The sequence below is a fragment of the Lissotriton helveticus genome, chromosome 4_1 (assembly GCF_964261635.1).
Source record: "Lissotriton helveticus chromosome 4_1, aLisHel1.1, whole genome shotgun sequence".
NCBI classification, from domain to species: Eukaryota; Metazoa; Chordata; class Amphibia; order Caudata; family Salamandridae; genus Lissotriton; species Lissotriton helveticus.
The window spans coordinates 367,802,810-367,821,666 of record NC_136063.1 but is presented as its reverse complement, the minus strand read 5'-3'; the positions used below and the strand labels follow the sequence as shown (position 1 = coordinate 367,821,666).

Sequence of the window (18,857 nt, the reverse complement as noted above, 5' to 3'; positions counted from 1 at the left end):
TTGTTGGATTTTTTGATTATTTTTTATTTCCTTTATCTTCTCAGGGAGCGACCCGGTACGCGAACCGTTGAGCGCCTCGGTTCGTGGACCTTAAGCGTTCCGGGAGTCCACCATTTTGTGTTTCGGTCGAATTAAGATACAAGATGGAGGGCAAATAATGTTCGGAATGGGTAGAAGGGGGCACGGTAGAGTTATCTTGACCCCCTAGGTTTTCTGAGGGTGGCTGAGGAGGTTTATATGTGCGAAAAAAAAACATTTTTTTAAAAAAAATTCGCGAGGTTAGCTCCCGGTACGCGTACCGGGTAGCGCCCCAGGGAGCGTACTTTGTTGAAAATTAGTGAAAAAAGTTAGAGTAAAATAATAATTGTGAGTGATTAGATGTAGGGTAGCTCTGAGAAGAGCTTTTGGGTTTATGGTACATTTAGGTACTTATAAGTAGGTACCAATGCACATTCTTAAATTCAGAGTGAAAACTCTGTTGCCCTCATCTGAGAAGTGAACTCCATCTCCTCTGTAGATATCTTGCATGTAGTAACGCAAGTTATTGTTGTACAGGGAGCCCATTCCATGGTCTCTCATGTAAGCTGAAACAGATTTGTTTACATGCTTCCTCGACTTCTCAATTTGTGGACAAAATTGGTTTGACCACCTCCATTTCTGTCTTTGGCATATATTTGAATATACCAAGGCAGTCTGAGGAAAAAGTGCCATTAATTGCTCAAAGGTGTCCTTTAAAAGCATTTCCAGACCTACACCAGTCAAAGTGCCCAAGTCATTACCTCCACAGTGCACAATTAACAGGTCATGTTTTGGCAAATGCATAAAGGTTTTCACCAATGGTATCAATTGGTGACATTTTAATCCTCTGTGGCCAAACCACTTAATTTCCACATCTTGTAAATTGAGGTTAGGTAAATTCCTGCTTTCAACGTACCTTTGAGCCCAGTGAATATAACTATGACCAACAATCCAGACAGAAAACATGGTGAGAGAAGGTTCTCCTGCAGTCAGATGAAGTGTGGCAATGAAATGGCAGTTGAAAAAATGAGAGTGTAAAATGAAAAAAAAACTGTGGAGTTTCTGTGTTCATGAAGCAGTAACAGTGATTGGTGGATTTTGATTGATGAAAACAGAAAGTTAGGGTGCACAGATGTGTTCTTTGAAAGATGTATTTTGAGTGGTCAATAAAAAATCATTAAATGAAAGAATGCATTGGATATGCAGGTGCACTGAGAGTTCAGAGTTCAATTGCAACATTGTTGTGTGAAATTGCAAACACCAGAGTTTTTCCAAGAGGTGGTTGCTATGGAAAATAGGCAGAAAGGGCAGAGGGGGAAGGGTTTTCATTTGAAAAAAAGTGAGGGAAGAGTTTTGATTGGGTGACATGAGAAATATGTGTGAAGAATTACAGCATTTCTGTGCTTTTGATAGCTGCAGACTCTGGAGTGCATACCTTTTGCTCTGCTGAAGACAAATTGGTGTGTTTCTTAGACTGTTTTCAAACTCAAAGTATTTGCTAAGGTGAGAAAATATTTCTTTAATTTAGATAGAGAATAGTGTGCTTTAAGGAGAAAATTATGATTTATGTGGCGCAAATTGCTTGTAAATATGCTCTCACATGTGTATGGAAAATTTTGATTTTGAATGTTTGTGTTACATAGCCATGTTAAAAGTGACCCAACCATGCTGGAAAGCCAATCAAAAAATGCTTTCATGTGTTTTAATGACATTTTAAGTCATTTTCCCATGTGCAGTGTTTAGAAATTATGATTTGAAAATCGTTTTTGGGGAAAAGGAATTGTTTTTAAATTCATGACAAGGACATAATGGTGTATGCTTCTTTATAAGGCAATTGACTGTCCCTGATGTTATTTTTCTCATTTTAGTGTAAGACCTTTCTCTGTGGCGCAAATTGCTTGTAAATATGCTCTCACATGTGCATGGAAAATTTAGATTTTGAATGTTTGTGTTACATAGCCATGTTAAAAGTGACCCAACCATGCTCGAAAGGCAATCAAAAAACGCTTTCATGTGTTTTAATGACATTTTAAGTCATTTTCTCATGTGCAGTGTTTTGAAATTATGATTTGAAAATCGTTTTTGGGGAAAAGGAATTGGTTTTAAATTCATGACAAGGACATAATGGTGTATGGTTCTTTATAAAGCAATTGACTGTCCCTGATGTTATTTTTCCCATTTTAATGTAAGACCTTTCTCTGTGGCGCAAATTGCTTGTAAATATGCTCCCACCTGTGCATGGAAAATTTTGATTTTGAATGTTTGTGTTACATAGCCATGTTAAAAGTGACCCTACCATGCAGGAAAGCCAATCAAAAAACGCTTTTATGTGTCTTAAGGACAATTTAAGTAATTTTCCCATGTGTAGTGTTTTGAAGTTATGATTTGAAAATCGTTGTTGAGGTAAAGGAATGTTGTTAAAATTTATGTGCGCCATATGCCCCCAAATTTCTTTTTTAGGGTTGCAGCAGGGTGTTCTTGAGACACCCCTGCACCTTTGGAATAAATTCCTAATTTGTGATGAGCAAATTGTTAATCGCAAATTGCACCTTCATTTATATGAGCCTCCTAGCCCATGGAAATGAATGGGTAAAATAGCAATTAGCAATTTGCTCATTGCAAATTAGGAATGGTAAAGAATTGCTATTTATTCCTTAAAATTCGCTATTTAGGAAATGCAAAATAGTTTGATGATACATATGGCGGTTGATCTCTAACAAGATAAGAAGCTTATGGATTCATTTATGGTGACTGGCGCAATGAAGTAGACATCACTTACTTCATTGGTAGAGCTTTACATGTATTATCTCCTCTGTATTCTTCATCAAGCGTAAATTTAATCTGCAATCCTGAGTAGGCCTCACTTTAAACAAACCTCTGGATAGGCTACATCTTATTGTTATCCTGTATTAATCATTTAAAATGCTAGGGACAGATTTATGATAGGTGTATACCTCTTTTGCGCCACTTAGAAAACATTGTCCATGGGGAAATGACTTAAAATGTCCTTAAGACACATGAATGTGTTATTTTAAAACGTTTGCAATTTTTTTGGGTCACTTTCAACATGGCTATGTGACTGAAACAGTCAAAATCTAAATTCGCAATGCACAGGTGGGAGCATATTTACAAGGAATGTGCTTCATGGGGAAAGGTCTTATAATGTAATATGGGAAAAATGACATCAGAGACACTGAAATGCCTTATAGAGAAGCATACACCATTATGTCCTTGTCATAAATTTGCAAACCATTACTTTTCCCCAAAAACGATTTTCAAATTATATTTTGAAAACACTGCACATGTGGAAATGACTTAAAATGTCAATAATTCAAAATTTGCGATTCCTTAAATGCAATGTATCAAAAAAAAATATGTAAAAAATGATATTAAGGATTTGGAAACTACCACCAACTTCTAGTTTGTGGTAATTTGCGAATTCTTTTCAAAAAGCATTTTTTTCAAAAAAAAAAAAGGTCCCATATGACGCCCATACATGCCCTTAGGGCATGTAGGTGTGCCATATGCTCCCAAATTTCTTTTTCAGGGGTGCAGCAGGGTGTTCTTGAGATACCCCTGCACGCTTGAAAAAAATCCTATTTTGTGATGAGCTAATTGCTAATCACAAATTGCAACCTTCATTCCTATGAGCCTCCTAGCCCATGGAAATGAATGGGTAATTTGCAATTAGCAATTTGCTCATTGCAAATTAGGAATAGTAAAGAATTGCTATTTATTCCTTAAAATTTGCTATTTAGGAAATGCAAAATAGTTTGATGGTACATATGGTGGTTCATCTGTAACAAGATAAGAAGCTTAGGGATACATTTATGATGACTGGCGCAATAAAGTGCACATTACTTACTTCATTGGTAGTCCTTTATATGTATTATCTCCTCTGTATTCTTCATCAAGCGTAACTTTAATCTGCAATCCTGAGTAGGCCTCACCTTAAACAAACCTCTGGATAGGACACACTTTATTGTCATCCTGGATTAATCATTTAAAATGCTAGGGACAGATTTATGATAGGTGTATGCCTTTTTTGTGCCACTGTGCGTCACTTTTATGATGCAGCGGTGGTGCAAAAGATTTGCTATGAGGCGACAACATTACAAATTGATGCATTTAGGCAGATATGTCATGGTGTAAAAAAAACGTACCACATAAAACCCAAGCAGCAGTGATGCAAAAGATGCACCATGTCGCAAGACAGGCCTCACTTGGGGCCATATGTATCAAGCTAATTAGCATTTGCAAAGATCAAAATTCTATGAATTTCGGCCTTTGCGAATGTTAATTAGACAAATGGTATGTATCAAACAAGTTTGATGCAAAATAAGGAGTAGCAAAATTTGCTATTCTTTATTTTGCGATTGCACTGAAGCATTTGCAAATTTTGTGACTACTTAAATGCAATGTATCAAACAAAAACTATGTAAAAAATGACATTAAGGATTTGGAAACTATTGTGGTAAATTGGTGGTAATTTGTGAATTCTTTTCAAAAAGCTTTTTTTCAAAAAAACAAAAGGTGCCATATGACGCCAACACATGCCCTTAGGGCATGTATGTGTGCCATATGCCCCCAAATTTGTTTTTCAGGGGTGCAGCAGGGTGTTCTTGAGACACCCCTGCACCCTTGGAAAAATTCCTAATTTGTGATGAGCAAATTGCTAATCGCAAATTAAACCTTCATTCATATGAGCCTCCTAGGCCATGGAAATGAATGGGTAACTTGCAATTAGCAATTTGCTCATCGCAAATTAGGAATGGTAAAGAATCGCTATTTATTCCTTAAAATTCGCTATTTAGAAAATGTAAAATATTTTGATGATACATATGGCAGTTCATCTGTAACAAGATAAGAAGCTTAGGGATAGATTTATGATGACTGGCGCATCACCAGGGATGTGACAGTCATCCTGCGCCACTGTTCCGCCACCCATGTTGTGCTGCATTTACAATGCGGCGCAGCATGGGGCAAAAACGGCACAGATGCGTGACGCATCTGTGCCGTAAAGGTGGCGCATTGCTGGAGTTGTATCGCAAGTGCGATGCAGCTCCAGCAAGGCTCAGGGGTGCCCCATCTCCACAATGCTGCGTCAAGACCTATGCCAGCTTCAAGCAGGCGCAGGGTTTTGACGCAGCTTTCTCCTATCTGATTGTAAATGCGGCACACCATGGGTGGTAAAGCAGTGGTGCACATTAACTGGTGCATGCCTGGGGATGTGCCATTTAATATAAATCTGCCCTTTAACATTTACGTATGTGCAGGGGACACAGAGTCGGTGAGGCTTATCCAAGGTTAAGAAGAGATGAGTCCTGTTCAGTGAAAAATTAGACATAGGCTTCACCTGCTCAGCATTGCTGGACATGGCTAAATAATAGCTGCAAAATGTTAATCTTGTTAAACAATTTTACTATTATAATCTCTGAGATTTGTTTCTTACTCTGCAACATCTCATTGTTGTTATCTTTCTTTAAAGATAAAGACAACCTCAACATGAGCGACAATCTGCAATCAGTTGATTTTGACCTCATCATTGAACTTGTAATTGAAACATCAGTGGATGTTGATCCTTTGGATGATTTAAATCCTGAGGATGAAGAAGAGCGTGATGAGGATGCAGATTTGTCCGAATTATATGATATAGGATGGGAAGCTGACCTGCTTGAGCCTTTGGAAATATAAACATTTATTTTTAAAATTTATAATCAATAAAAAGTAAAAAGGTAAACCGTTTAATTTAAAAATAAAGACACCTTCAAAAACAGGTTATGTGTAGTGTCTTCAATAAAATATTAAAATATGCTCATAAAATTAGATCAGATTCACATATAAAATAGCATAGGTAACATAAATATAAATGTCATTTCTTTTCTGGTATTTCTGTATTGTAAAATTGCCAATGACTAAAAAATCTTCAAATTAAAATGTCAAGTAGTGTGTTATGTTTTTGATCACTATTACTGATTTACTGTTTGATAATAATGTTTATTAACATTTTTTATTATATTTTTCCTCAGATTCAACTGCAGATCATTTCAAGATTTCACCATGCCTACAATACAAAGACAGATAAAGGCTGCAAAACGTCAAAGACAGCAGGTGAAAAAAAAAACGCAGCAGTCCTCTAACAAAAAGATTTCTCAAGCCACGAAGAAAGCACCGGGTAAGAGCTCTAAATATTTCATAAGAAATATTTGTAATAAAAAAAATATTACTACAGAAAATGTTTCAGTCCATAACACAAGAAGGAAATCAAATGGAAAGAAAAGGACAATGAAAAATGTTACTGCTAGAGCAAGAGATACATCTGTGCATGATAGTAGAAGGAAACAACAGTTTAGGGAGATTCGTAAACGAATGTTCTGCAACAGGATAATTGGCAATTTGTTAAAAAATATTAAGAAAGGTCAACAGAAACTAGTTTTTTATAAGAGAAAAAAAAAAATTTAGAAAGTTATTGATCAGGCATTTGAAATTAAACGTAAGTTATTTCTTTTGATAATCAATAGAATTAGGAAGCTAAACAAGGCAATTTTTGATTTCAAAAGAAATAGTAGATGGAAGAGAATAGTTAATCGTAGTAATTTTTGTGAAGTTTTTTCTGGAGAATGGATGCATAGTTCAAGCTGTGAGGCATTTTTTAATGAGGAGAGTTATTTCCAGGATAATGATTTGGTGCATGCAGTTGACACCAGTGGTCGTGCTTATGAAGTGAAAGATGGTTGTCCAGTTGAAAAAGAAAAACTTGTGACAACAGAGGCAGAAGAGTTGTTAGGTAATGAGGTTTTAGGAAGACGTGCTAAGGGTCCTGTGTACACCTGGAAGTGTAGTAGTATTTGCAGTGTGCGACAGGATTCCATCAATTTGCTTTGTGATTTTGTACGGTCATTTAACAAAAAAAGTTTGAAGCAGAAAATGATGTTGTTGCAAGAATTAGATCCTTGCAGAGTAGGAGAAGTGACAGGTTTGCATGGTCATTCACTGGCTTGTCTTTCCAGGAGAGTATGCCAGAGTGTTTTTCATCATTTCAGGATGCTAGCAGTGCATCATAACAAAGTGAGGAAATTAGTTAGAATGTTGTATTATGCTAAGAGTCCAGCAATTATGCTGAAACAATTATGCGCTGCTCTTTTGCATGGTTCTGAAATAGATGTGAAGAATATATGTGAAGAAATTGAGTTTTGATACTTTGGAAGTAAAGAGGAGAATGTTGAAATTGAGCAAGAAGTAGAGGGTCATGTGGAAGATAGTGTACAGGTTTCCAGTACAGATAATTTCCAGAGGGAAATTGCGACGTTTGAGGTGAAATCAAGTGAGAGGCCTAATTTCACTTGTGTGTGTTGTAGACGCACTTATTATAAGAATCAGACTAAGTTAGTGGATTTATATGCAAAAAGTGAAAGGGAAAATAATAGTGAATGGAAGGATTTTGCAACATACTTGATGGTAGAAAATTGTTTTGATTTGGGATTGGATCAACGTGTGTGTACTTATTGTTGTAACAAATTAAAACAAAACCAGATGCCTGCTAGAGCAGTTCATAATAATCTGGAATTGGTTGAGATTCCTTCTGAATTGAAGGACTTAAATACTTATGAATCTATTTTGATTCAAAGTATCCATCCCTTTCAGGCTATTGTAAGAATGGAGCCAAAGACAGGGAAATTGCCTCCATCAGATTTACAGAGAGGATTAAAGGGAAGAGTTGTTTATTTGCCTCTAGATTTCAAGAAAAACATTAACACAATTGGAGTAGAAAAAGTGGAAGAGGAACCTCTGGTTATCTTAGTTAATGGGGTTCCGACAAAGAATAAGAAAATATGGCAAGATTTAGTAGATGTTAGGAAAGTTAAAAAGGCAACATTGTATTTGAAAAAAAATTATAAATACTATAAGAATGTATATGTTGCAGAAGAGGAAGTAAGTGAGGAAGAGGATAGCGATTTGTGTGCTGGTCAAATTGAGAAAGTAGAACCCTCTACTAGTGAAGAAATATATGAACATTATAGTGTTCATCCTTTGCATTCCAAGGAAGTCATGGGGAATGCTATTGAGTTGTTTCAAATGAAACAAGCCAAAGGGAGTCCCATTAGTGTTTGGGAGGAAAGTTTGGAAGCTCGGTGTTTCCCACAGCTTTTTCCAACAGGTCAGGGAGGAAGATATGATGAGCGACCTCATCAAATTCCTGCTTCTGAATACCGGACTTTGCGATTGTATGCAGGAGATGCTAGGTTTCGACAATGCATTCCTTATTTGTTTCATCTCCTGTTTGAAAGCGATCTGTCTGGACTGTCATATGCAGTGAACCACATCTTGAAAAGTGGTATACACATGCAAAACATCTCGGCAAGTGATTTTATGGATAAAGTGAATGTCCAAGATAGTATTTTGGATTCTCACCTGATTAATCTCATGGCGTGTCAGCGTGGTACTAATGAGTACTGGTACCGTCGTCATGGTGATTTAAAATGTATGCTGAGGAACTTAGGTACTCCCACATGGTTCCTCACTCTGAGTTGTGCCGAGTATGGCTGGGAAGACTTAGTTCAATTTCTACGAGAGGCAAATGCTAACGTAGATAACATCGAATTCAAGACACCCGGAGAACTTTGCTCTTTGGATCCAGTCAATGTATGTAGGTACTTCAATCATAGATTTGAAGCTATGATGTCTTTCATCATGAATAAGAAGAATCCACCTCTTGGAGAGGTGTTGGATTTCTTCTGGAGAAAGGAGTACCAAGCAAGAGGTGCTCCTCATATACATATGTTGCTGTGGATCAAGGATGCACCTAAATTTGGAACGGATCCAGAAGACTCAGTGATGAGTTTCATCCAACAGTATTCTACGTGTGCTGTTCCAAACGCAAAGGAGAAGAAAAGCCTAAGAGAAAAAGTTCTGCGTTTCCAAAGCCATCGATGTGGAAAGTACTGCCGTCGTAAATTCCGAAACAAAGACAAGTTCTACACCAAATGTCGTTTCGGCTTTCCACGACCGGTGATTTCTAAAGGAAGAGTAAACAGTTTGATGTCTTCGCTGCGACATAATGTGATGAAGAAATCACCTAAAAACACATACAATTTGAAGAGGAACGAAGAGTCCAAGTACATCAACGACTACAACCCGGTGATTTTGTCCATGTGGAATGCTAACATGGATATACAGTTTGTGGCTGATAACTGTATGGCTGTGGCTCGGTATGTGACGTCTTACATCACCAAAAAAGAGAAGACAGAATTGAAGGATATGTGGGAGGACATTTCCCATGAAAAGAGCCTCAGCAAGAAGTTGTACAGTTTCAGTCTGAAGATGTTGTCGCATCGAGAAATCGGAGCGTACGAATGTTCTGACCGGTTGTCTTCAGCAAGTCTCTATGCCAAGTCCAGGAGTATCGTTTGGGCGAGTCTTGGTCTTGCTGCAACGCGTAATCGAGTTCTCAAACCTGTGCGGGAAATTGAGTATTTGGCGGAAAAGGAGCCAAACAGTACCGACATTTTGAAGACAAACATGTTGGATACATATTATCCAAATCGAAGCAGTCACCTCGAGAATGTTTGTCTGTATGAGGTTCTGCAAAATTACATATTCAAGAGGAACATCAAAGAAGATACTGAGAAAGGAGTGTATGCTGTAATAGGAAGTGAGGGATGTCTGGTCAAGCAAAGAAAATGCCACTTGGTAAACCATCGAAAATTGAGTGGCGAATCTCCTGAAAAAAAGGAGTTTTTCTATTTAGCACTTTTGCAACTTTTCAAGCCTTGGCGTGCAGAAGAGGAACTGCTTGGAGATTTCCTCTGTTACGAAGACTCTTTCAATGCCGCCAAGGAGACCATAGAATGTCCTGCTTTTCCCAAATATGTAGAAATGTTGAATGCGGAAATTGAGCAGGAAGCAACGATTGCAGCCGAGATTGCCAGAGACAGTTCTCAGGACAGTCAGAGTTCTGCTTCATTGAGTCAGGATCCACTAGGAGGACCTCTTATCGAAAATGAAGCTGCCACTGCTATGAATGAAGTGGAAAGAGCCATGGCACATGCTCAAGAGGATGCGGTTAACTTAGAAGAGTTGGAAAGGCAACTCAACGTTGAGCAGAGGAAAATATATGACGAAGTTACCATGCAAATTGATCATGGATTAAGTCATGATAAGAAAGAGTGCTCATGTACGTCGTTGAAGCCTGTCCGACTGTACGTGAGTGGAGAAGCGGGAACTGGAAAAAGTTTCCTCATTAAAGCAATTTCATGCTATTTGCAGGAAAGGACAGAGTCATCGCTGTCTTGTGTTGTCACTGCTCCAACTGGACTGGCAGCACATAATATTAAAGGGATTACTTTACATCGTTTACTGATGCTGCCAGTGGAGCATGACAACAAATTAGAATATCACAAGCTATCTGGAGATGCTTGTTTTGAAGTTTCAAGAATCTTGAGGAAAATGAAACTTCTTATCATTGACGAAGTAAGCATGGTTTCCAATGTCATGCTTGCCTTTGTGCATTTGAGGATGCAAGAAGTTCTCAAAACAGAGTATGATGTGTTATTTGGTGGCAAACACATCATTGTTTTCGGAGATCTTTTGCAGCTGACACCAGTGAAAGGGCAACCTGTGTTCAAAATGCTCACGCATGAAGATACCAGGAAGTGCCTAGGCAGCATTGGCAACGTCAATATATGGTTAAACTTCAATTATGCTGAACTGCATGAAAATATGCGTCAGGCGAAGGATGAAGTTTACAAGACTATTCTACAAGATGTTAGAATTGGAAAAGTGACCGAGCATGGGAAAGAAGCTTTACATGCACGATTACTGTCAAATTTATATCCAGAACAAGATGTTGTGCCTGAGAATATTTTTCAGAAAATTACTGAAAAGAAATCTGGAATATGTTTGATGCCAACTCTTGCAGAATGTGCCAAATTTAACAACAAAATGTTGCATTTAGAAAAGCAAGAGATTGTGAAACTGGAAGCTATTGATAGAGTAGAGCATATGGGATCAACAATTATTTTGTCTGAGAATCTGAAAACAAAATTGGATTCATTAGAGAAGAGTATATCTAAAACTGCAGGTTTTGAAAAGACTCTGAATGTGTGCTTGAACTGCCGTATAATTTTAAGAAGGAATTTACATGTTGAAAGAGGTCTGGTAAATGGATCAATGGGTAATGTTGTTGATTTTGTGAAATACAGAAATAGAGATGGAATTGAATTTTTAAAAATTAAATTTGATGGCATTGAGGAAGTACAGCTAATTGCTCGTTGTTCTGCTAGATTTTTGCTTGTAAAAGACTTATATGTTCGCCGTAAGCAGTTTCCTGTTTGCTTGGCATATGCAGTGACAATCCATAAATCGCAAGGTTTAAGTGTAGACAGTGCATTGGTGAATATTGGCAGTTCTGTGTTCAAGGAGGGTATGGCATATGTGGCATTGTCACGAGTTAGAACTTTATCGGGATTGTACTTGATTGAGTGTGATGTCACAAACATTTGTGCAGATCTAGATTGTGTTAAGGAATACAATAGGTTAAGAAGAGAGTATGCGCCACATTTGCCTCAGTTTCCTTTGTTTGAGAAACGTCTGGTAGGCCGGAAACGAAGAAATGAGAACAATACTGGGGAGGTTATAGCAAAAAGACAAAAAGTGAATGAACCTAAAATTACAAGCAGAAACAAAAAGGATTCTGTTGAAGATGTTGTTGGTTTTCAGTTTGAAAACAGTTCTGGTGTCAACTGCTATGCTAATGTAGTAATTAATGTTTTGTTTTCTCTAAAAAATGTAAAAGAAGAGATTGTGGTCAATTCTGATCAAAGATTTTGCGGTTTGTTAAATTCTGTGTTAGAGAAATGTACCACTGATAGAAGAAACATAGAAAGTGTGTCTGAAATTCGAAATCTGTTAGACAGATGTTCAGGCCAAACACAATTCTCTCAAAATATTCAGCAAGATTGTCAGGAGTTTTTAATGTATATGCTTGATGTATTACATGCTGAAGGTGTAGATGTAGATCAGCTGTTTGGGCTTTCTTATCAATGGCAGCATGACTGCGAGAACTGTATGATATCAAGTACTACTAGTGTAGACTCAGAAAGATTTATATATTTAACTTTGCCAGACAGTAAATCAGTCTCCTTTAATAAGCTAGTAAAAGCTGCTAATCACAACATGGAGTGTAGCCAATGTAAATCTGAAATGATGTCCACATTATTTATACGAACATATGGCCAGTACGTCATTTTAATGTTCCAACGATGTAGGCCTGATGGAACAAAATTGACAACTTTAATAAAAAAATTTGTAGCTTCGCAGTTGTCAATATCAGGAAGGACTTTTGTAACTACAGCAATTATATATCATGACGGCCCTTCAATATCATCAGGACATTACACAGCTTATTTAAAGTCTAGAAATGGCTGGTCATTCTGCAATGATTCTGTTTTAATTTTCAAAAAAAAATTGCCGTATGACCTTAAAAACTCTTACCTGGTGTTTTTAAAACCAAAATTTTAGGGAAATAATCTCGGGATGTGCTCTGTGGAATTTCACGAAGTTCTAATGGCTCCTACACAATTTGGCCTTGAGGATAAGTGTAGTTCAGAGACATAACTTCTAATCATAGGACTGGACATCATGGAGATATATGTGCACTTTGAATGAGTTCAGAAAAACTGTTTCTTTTTATAAGCTAATTGAAGCAGCCAATCAAAACATGGAGTAGAGGGAATGTAAGTCTGCAATGCTGTCTACTGTTTTACATTAATTTGTGATTAAAAGTGATGTAGAGAATTAAATAATTGTTGTAGTCATAGAGGTAGTGTAAGTCTGCTTCATATTAAGCAGTATCAGTGTCATAGGAAATGTAGAACATGACTGAGCAAGAAGGGGAAGATATTACTATTCCAGGATTGTGAAAATGATCTTCAACATTTTAATTCTGAAAGTTGCGGAAATGCCAAATGATGGGATTGGCTAACAAGAAATCCAAGAGTTATACATGGCTCTGACAAGATTTGGCCTTGTGGAATCTTGTGGTAGAGAGCAAGAAGTCATTTATTGTATGTAACATGTTTTTAAAAACGATGGAGATTTTCTTTCAGAAAGTGGCGGGCTGAAAGTAATAACAGCACAAAAGAGTGTAAGCTATTCATAGGACATCCTTGGACGTCATGGAAAGTAAGTTAACTTTAAGGAGTTCTGATTTTTGATTTCTGATGTTGTATGGGTTTTTTAAACACAATCATTTTGATTGTGTTTTTTTTCCCCGCTGTTACATGATGAATACCTTCAAGTCACTGTTTTTAGTGAATTTTGATACATTCTGAGAACAGCAAAAATAAACCATTTAACATGTATAATTAATTCTGTACTGTTTGCATTTATGATGTATATGTAGAACTGTGTAGGAGGCATGGAGAAGGTGAGGCTTCTGTAAGTGTCAAAGTTGTTGCATGCAGTGCTGCACTTCTGCGTATTCTTTCATATGCTAGACTACATCTGCACAATGAGATACCTTAGCAAAGGAAACACAAGTGATGTGATTGTGAAATGAGCAAAATAAATTGCATGTATTTCAATTACATCACCTGTGTTTCCTATCATTACGAATCACATTGTGCAGATCAAGTTTAGGTCTGTCCAGGGAAACATAGGAGGTTTGGACTTTGTTGAAGATTGCAGTGGACATGACTCACTTCATTGGTAGACCTTCACATGTATTATGTCCTCTATTCTCTTCAACAACTCGAAATTTCATCTGCAACCCTGAGTAGGCCTCACCTGAAACAAAACTCTGGATAGTAGACATCTTATTGGCATCCTGAAGCAATTATTTTAAATTTTAGTGTCTTGCGACACTTTTCTGAGACAACAGCAATGCAAAAGATGCACCATGTTTTAAGATAGGCCTCACTTCATCTGCATCAAGATAGTGTTAGTTTAAAATGTATATCTTTAGGACTGTGTAGCTTCTGTAAGTGTCAAAGTTATTGAAAAACTGTTTGTCCTTCAATCTTTGCCCTTGTCTTTTGTAATTTTTTAATACATGTTTTTATATTTTTCAAATGTTTGTTCTCTCTTTCACAGATTGAAAGTATAAAAATAAAAAATGAGTAATTTAACGACAATTATAAGGTAAATATTTTGTACTCTTTTCGTTACATTTCTATCACATTGAACTACTATTAGTTCCACTGCTTCATTTCTTTAATCCTCAGTTTCCTGCCTTTGCTACTTCCCTCATTCATTTCTCTATTACCTACTTACTCAACTCCTTCCACTCTTTTTCTCAGTCCCTCTCTTCTCATAGTTCCTCACTCTTGTTCACTCACTCCGTCTCTATTACTCTTAGTGTCTTTGACTGATCACTCTATCACTACTTGTTCATAATGCTTTCTCTGTGTAGTTGAAGCACACTAAGGGGCATATTATGAATGCAGCCAATAAAATTATTGCTCTTTTTATTGGCAGAAAACTGGTGCAAAAGCGGCTTTAGCGGCAGTTTTCTGCCGCAAAAAAAGCTTTAGCGACACATTTCTGCCGATAAAAGCTGCAAAACTTTTATTGCCTATGTTGATAATATGCCCCTATGTTATTTACATTAGGGCTATATTGTCCAGTATAACAATCAAAATTGCTCTCCAAAGACACCAGGCAAAGCAGACGCTCCCTCAAACAGATCACCAAGCGCAATTTACCCTACTTACAGCCTAGCCTGTTCTCTGTCGAGACTTTAGCAATCTTTAGAGCACAAGATAAGATCTTTTCACATGGAAGAGCCAGACGTATTGCAATTCTACTTAAGAAACAAGCATTGGCATAGACAATAGGTCTCGCCTTTGGGACCTTATACGTGTTTAGCCATGCAACAGTTGATGTTGCTGCACCAAGGATATTATGCTGCATAACTAAATACTTAGAAGGTCCCAAAGTCGATACCTATTGGCTATGCCAATGCTTGTTTTTCTTTCACTTCGTTATCTATTTTGTTTTTCACAATTATACCCTCTTCTGTCTGTTCTTTGGTAAATAGATCTATTAAACAGTATCTCTTCTTTACTCCCTATAGCTGTCTTTCTTGAAACATCACTCTCTGTTTACTTTCCTTATACTTACACTTTTTTAAAAAAAAAAAATTTTTTTTTTGGTTAGCTCCCGGTCCGCGTACCGGGAAGCTAACCCGGGAGCGAACCAAAAGAAATAGAGCTTGCCAGAGTGCTAAACATTGTAGCATTTTTTTTGGAAAGGGAAGGTAGTTCTGAAAAGAACTTTTTTTTTATATTTTTGTTGTTTTATATTTTTTTTGTATTTTTTGAACATTTTTTGTTTTTTTTGTATTTTTTGAACGATTTTATATTTTTTTTTGTTTTTTTTGTGGGGGGGAAACAACAAAAAACAGGCGTTGAAAAGGGCTCAACAGGAGTAAAAAAAAATTACTGGGGGCGGTTAGGGCAATCATGGTGTTCATACGCCAGGTTCAGTGCATTGATGCTCATGTTGCCACAAGCTATTAATGCACGACAGTGCATACATAAGTGAATCATGTGCCCAAAATTTGGTTGGATATTTGGCACAGTTTCCCGTGCCTCCTCTGGTGATAAAGAAACCGATGTTGTTGGTCTCGCCACAGGAGTTGGTCGAGGATTGTCCATCATATCCCTTAATTCCGCCCGGCTGTAATTTAGGGGATGTTTCCTCGTCATGTGCCTATGCATGGTATGATTACCATAGCTGTATTTTTTGTCCGTCCCTCTGGACAATTGTTCCTTGCATATGAGGCATGTTGCGTACCTGGCATTGACCTTTTTTTGGCCACGAGGGATGGAAAAAAACTGCCAGATGAAACTGGGTTTCTTTCTTGAAACCCGGGGCAACTCTTCCAGGAATTGTGGATGTTCTCCCTCCTCATCCATCTCTTCATCTTCCTCCTCAGTGTTGGTAACCACCTGGGGAGGTGGTCCTCTCTTCCCATGAGGAGGTGGAGGTGGTGGTGGGGGTGCACCAGCTGAAGCAATCAGTGAAGCCATTTTCATACAATCAAAATAGGTCTTCCAAGAAGCAAAATAGGTCTTCCTCTCACAATAATGAAAGTCAGAGTGAGGAAAGAAGGAGGGGTTTTCATCATTTGGAAAAAACAATACTTCTCAACCAATGAAAAGTGTTATTTTTAGGTCACATGACCTAGCCTTCCATAATTATGAAACTAAAAGTGAAATGAACCAATAAAAAGTTTTATTAACAAGTCACATGACCTCTCACGCTCATGTTACGCGCTGCGGAACGCTCCCCGGTTAGCTTCCGGTTCGCTGCGCTTCGCGCCTCGGTCCGCGCCCCGGGACACTTCCGGGTGCGCTAACGCGATACGTCACAAGACGCATTTCGCGGCAACGCGATACGTCGCGCTTTCGCGCCGGGGATCGCTTCCGGGGAGTTGCGTTTCGCGCCTCGGTCCGCGCCCCGGGGCACTTCCGGGTGCGCTAACGCAGTACGTCATAAGACGCATTACGCGGCAACGCGATACCGTCACTATGTTGATTTGTTACCGGTTCGCGGACCGGATCGCGGAATCGAATTGAGCTAACGGGAAGCTTCCCGGTTAGCGGACCGGGAGCGAAACAAAAAAAATATTTAAAAAAATTTATTAATAAACATATAAAATATATTTTTGGATTTAAAGAAGAATACATTTTACAGCTGTAGATATTAGCTTTTAAAAAACCAATGAAATTCACTGAAAAAACCATAGGTTATAGACCATATATAGTTAGGAATTAGCATTTACAAAACCTTGAAAATTCACTGAAAAAAACATAGGTTATAGACCATATATAGTTAGGAATTAGCATTTAAAAAACCTTATTTTACTCACACAAAGCCATTGAAATTCCATATATAGTTAGTTGTACTAACTATATATCGCGCACCCGCAATCCACTGCTGATCATGTCACATATTACATCATTCATGACATGGTCAGTGACATCACTGATGACATCACTGATGACATCTCAAATGACATCACTGATGACATCACTGATGACATCTCAAATGACATCACTGATGACATCTCATTTGACATTACTGATGACATCACTGATGACATCATTCATGTGATAATACGATGAAGCTCTTCAGACTCTAATATAACCTTAGATACAGTAAGTGTAAACAGACACTCACAGACTGTCACTCATCCATAGAGTTACACACACACCTAGTCAGTCATGCAAAGAATCAATCACACATCCACTTTCTCAACTATACAGTTATACACACCTTACTTATTCAAACATATACTAACACATATTTACTCTCTTATACAATCCCTGATACAAGTTCACAATGATCCATACAGCCACTCACACATTCACTGGCTCTTATGCACAGTTATTTATATATGTCAACTCTCACATGTACTGTGTTTTACATATGTACTTACTTTTACATGTAGCACTGAGATATCCATTCACTCAGCAATACACTCATGCACACAGTCAACCGCCCATACAGCTGTTTCCACATGCACTTTTGAACCCATACATCTAGTGAATCAACTGCTCACACATCTATGCACAGAGTCATACACCTCCCAGCCACCCATACACACTCTCAGTCTCCCATACAAATACGTAGGCAACCAATCAATAACGCATATAGTTAATCATATAGCTAATGATCAACACATGCAGCAGTTTATAGAACAACAGACATAATGATGCACAAATTGAGACAGTTTAGTCACTAACCCATGCACTCAGTGAGACACATTTAACCACTCACTCATACAGTCAGTCATGCACCTACTAAATCCTTCATCCAGACATTTATACATCCACTCATTCTTAAATATGTAAGACATATTTTAACTTTACAGAATTATACAGTCACTGGATGACGTCATCAGTGATGTCATCAGTGATGTCACTGACCATGTCATGAATGATGTAATATGTGACATGATCAGCAGTGGATTGCGGGTGCGCGATATATAGTTAGTACAACTAACTATATATGGAATTTCAATGGTTTTGTGTGAGTAAAATAAGGTTTTTTAAATGCTAATTCCTAACTATATATGGTCTATAACCTATGGTTTTTTCAGTGAATATATATATATATATGGCACTTTCAATATATATATATATTACCTACTGGCGGTCACCAGTAGGTATTTATAGTTAGGATTTTTTCTCTATGGGATTTTTGAAAATTCTATGTCTAATAACTTTGGCGTTTGTGGACGGAATTGGCTGAAATTTTCAGGAAAATGGAACATTTTGTTTCTGAGCAGCCACTGAAAATTTTGGGGGGGGGTTCGTCAAGGGGGGCCGAGAAAAAAGGGGGGTCCCAAAACGCGTTTTTCCCATGTTAATTTCTATAGGGCGGTTGGCCTCACTTTTAGCTCGAACGGCTGAATGGATTTGCACGAAACTTGGCAAAATTGTAGGGACTGGTAGCCCGATGTGCCTTTGCTAGGTCTCAATATATGTGCTCCAGTGGATTTTGAGAAATTAACGTTCAAAAAAATATATATATCTGTAAGCGCGCTCCGGGCAGCGTCCCGGTTCGCGTACCTGACGCGTAACGGAACTTCGCAAAGCGAAGCTGATTGGCTCTCCGGTGTCTGTCAACATTCTAAACAGTCCGGAGCGGCCGCCATCTTGTCTCTCGGTAGGATCGAGAGACAAGAGGAGGCCAAAACAAAGGGGGAAATGACCATAAGGGGGCATAGAAGATCCTCCCTGACCCTCTAGGTTTGATGTGGAGGCTTTAAAAGGGCCCCGCGGGGCAAAAAAAAAAGTATTATTTTTTTTTTTTTTGGGGGGAGCGCTCGG

General features: G+C 38.0%; 1 protein-coding gene across 1 annotated transcript in view; it reads left to right on the top strand.

Annotated features, from left to right (window-relative positions):
* The window catches only part of TRHR (thyrotropin releasing hormone receptor), a 743,391-nt gene that overhangs the window by 316,551 nt on the left and 407,983 nt on the right, over positions 1–18,857 (top strand). The gene's annotated exons all lie outside the window — the stretch shown is intronic.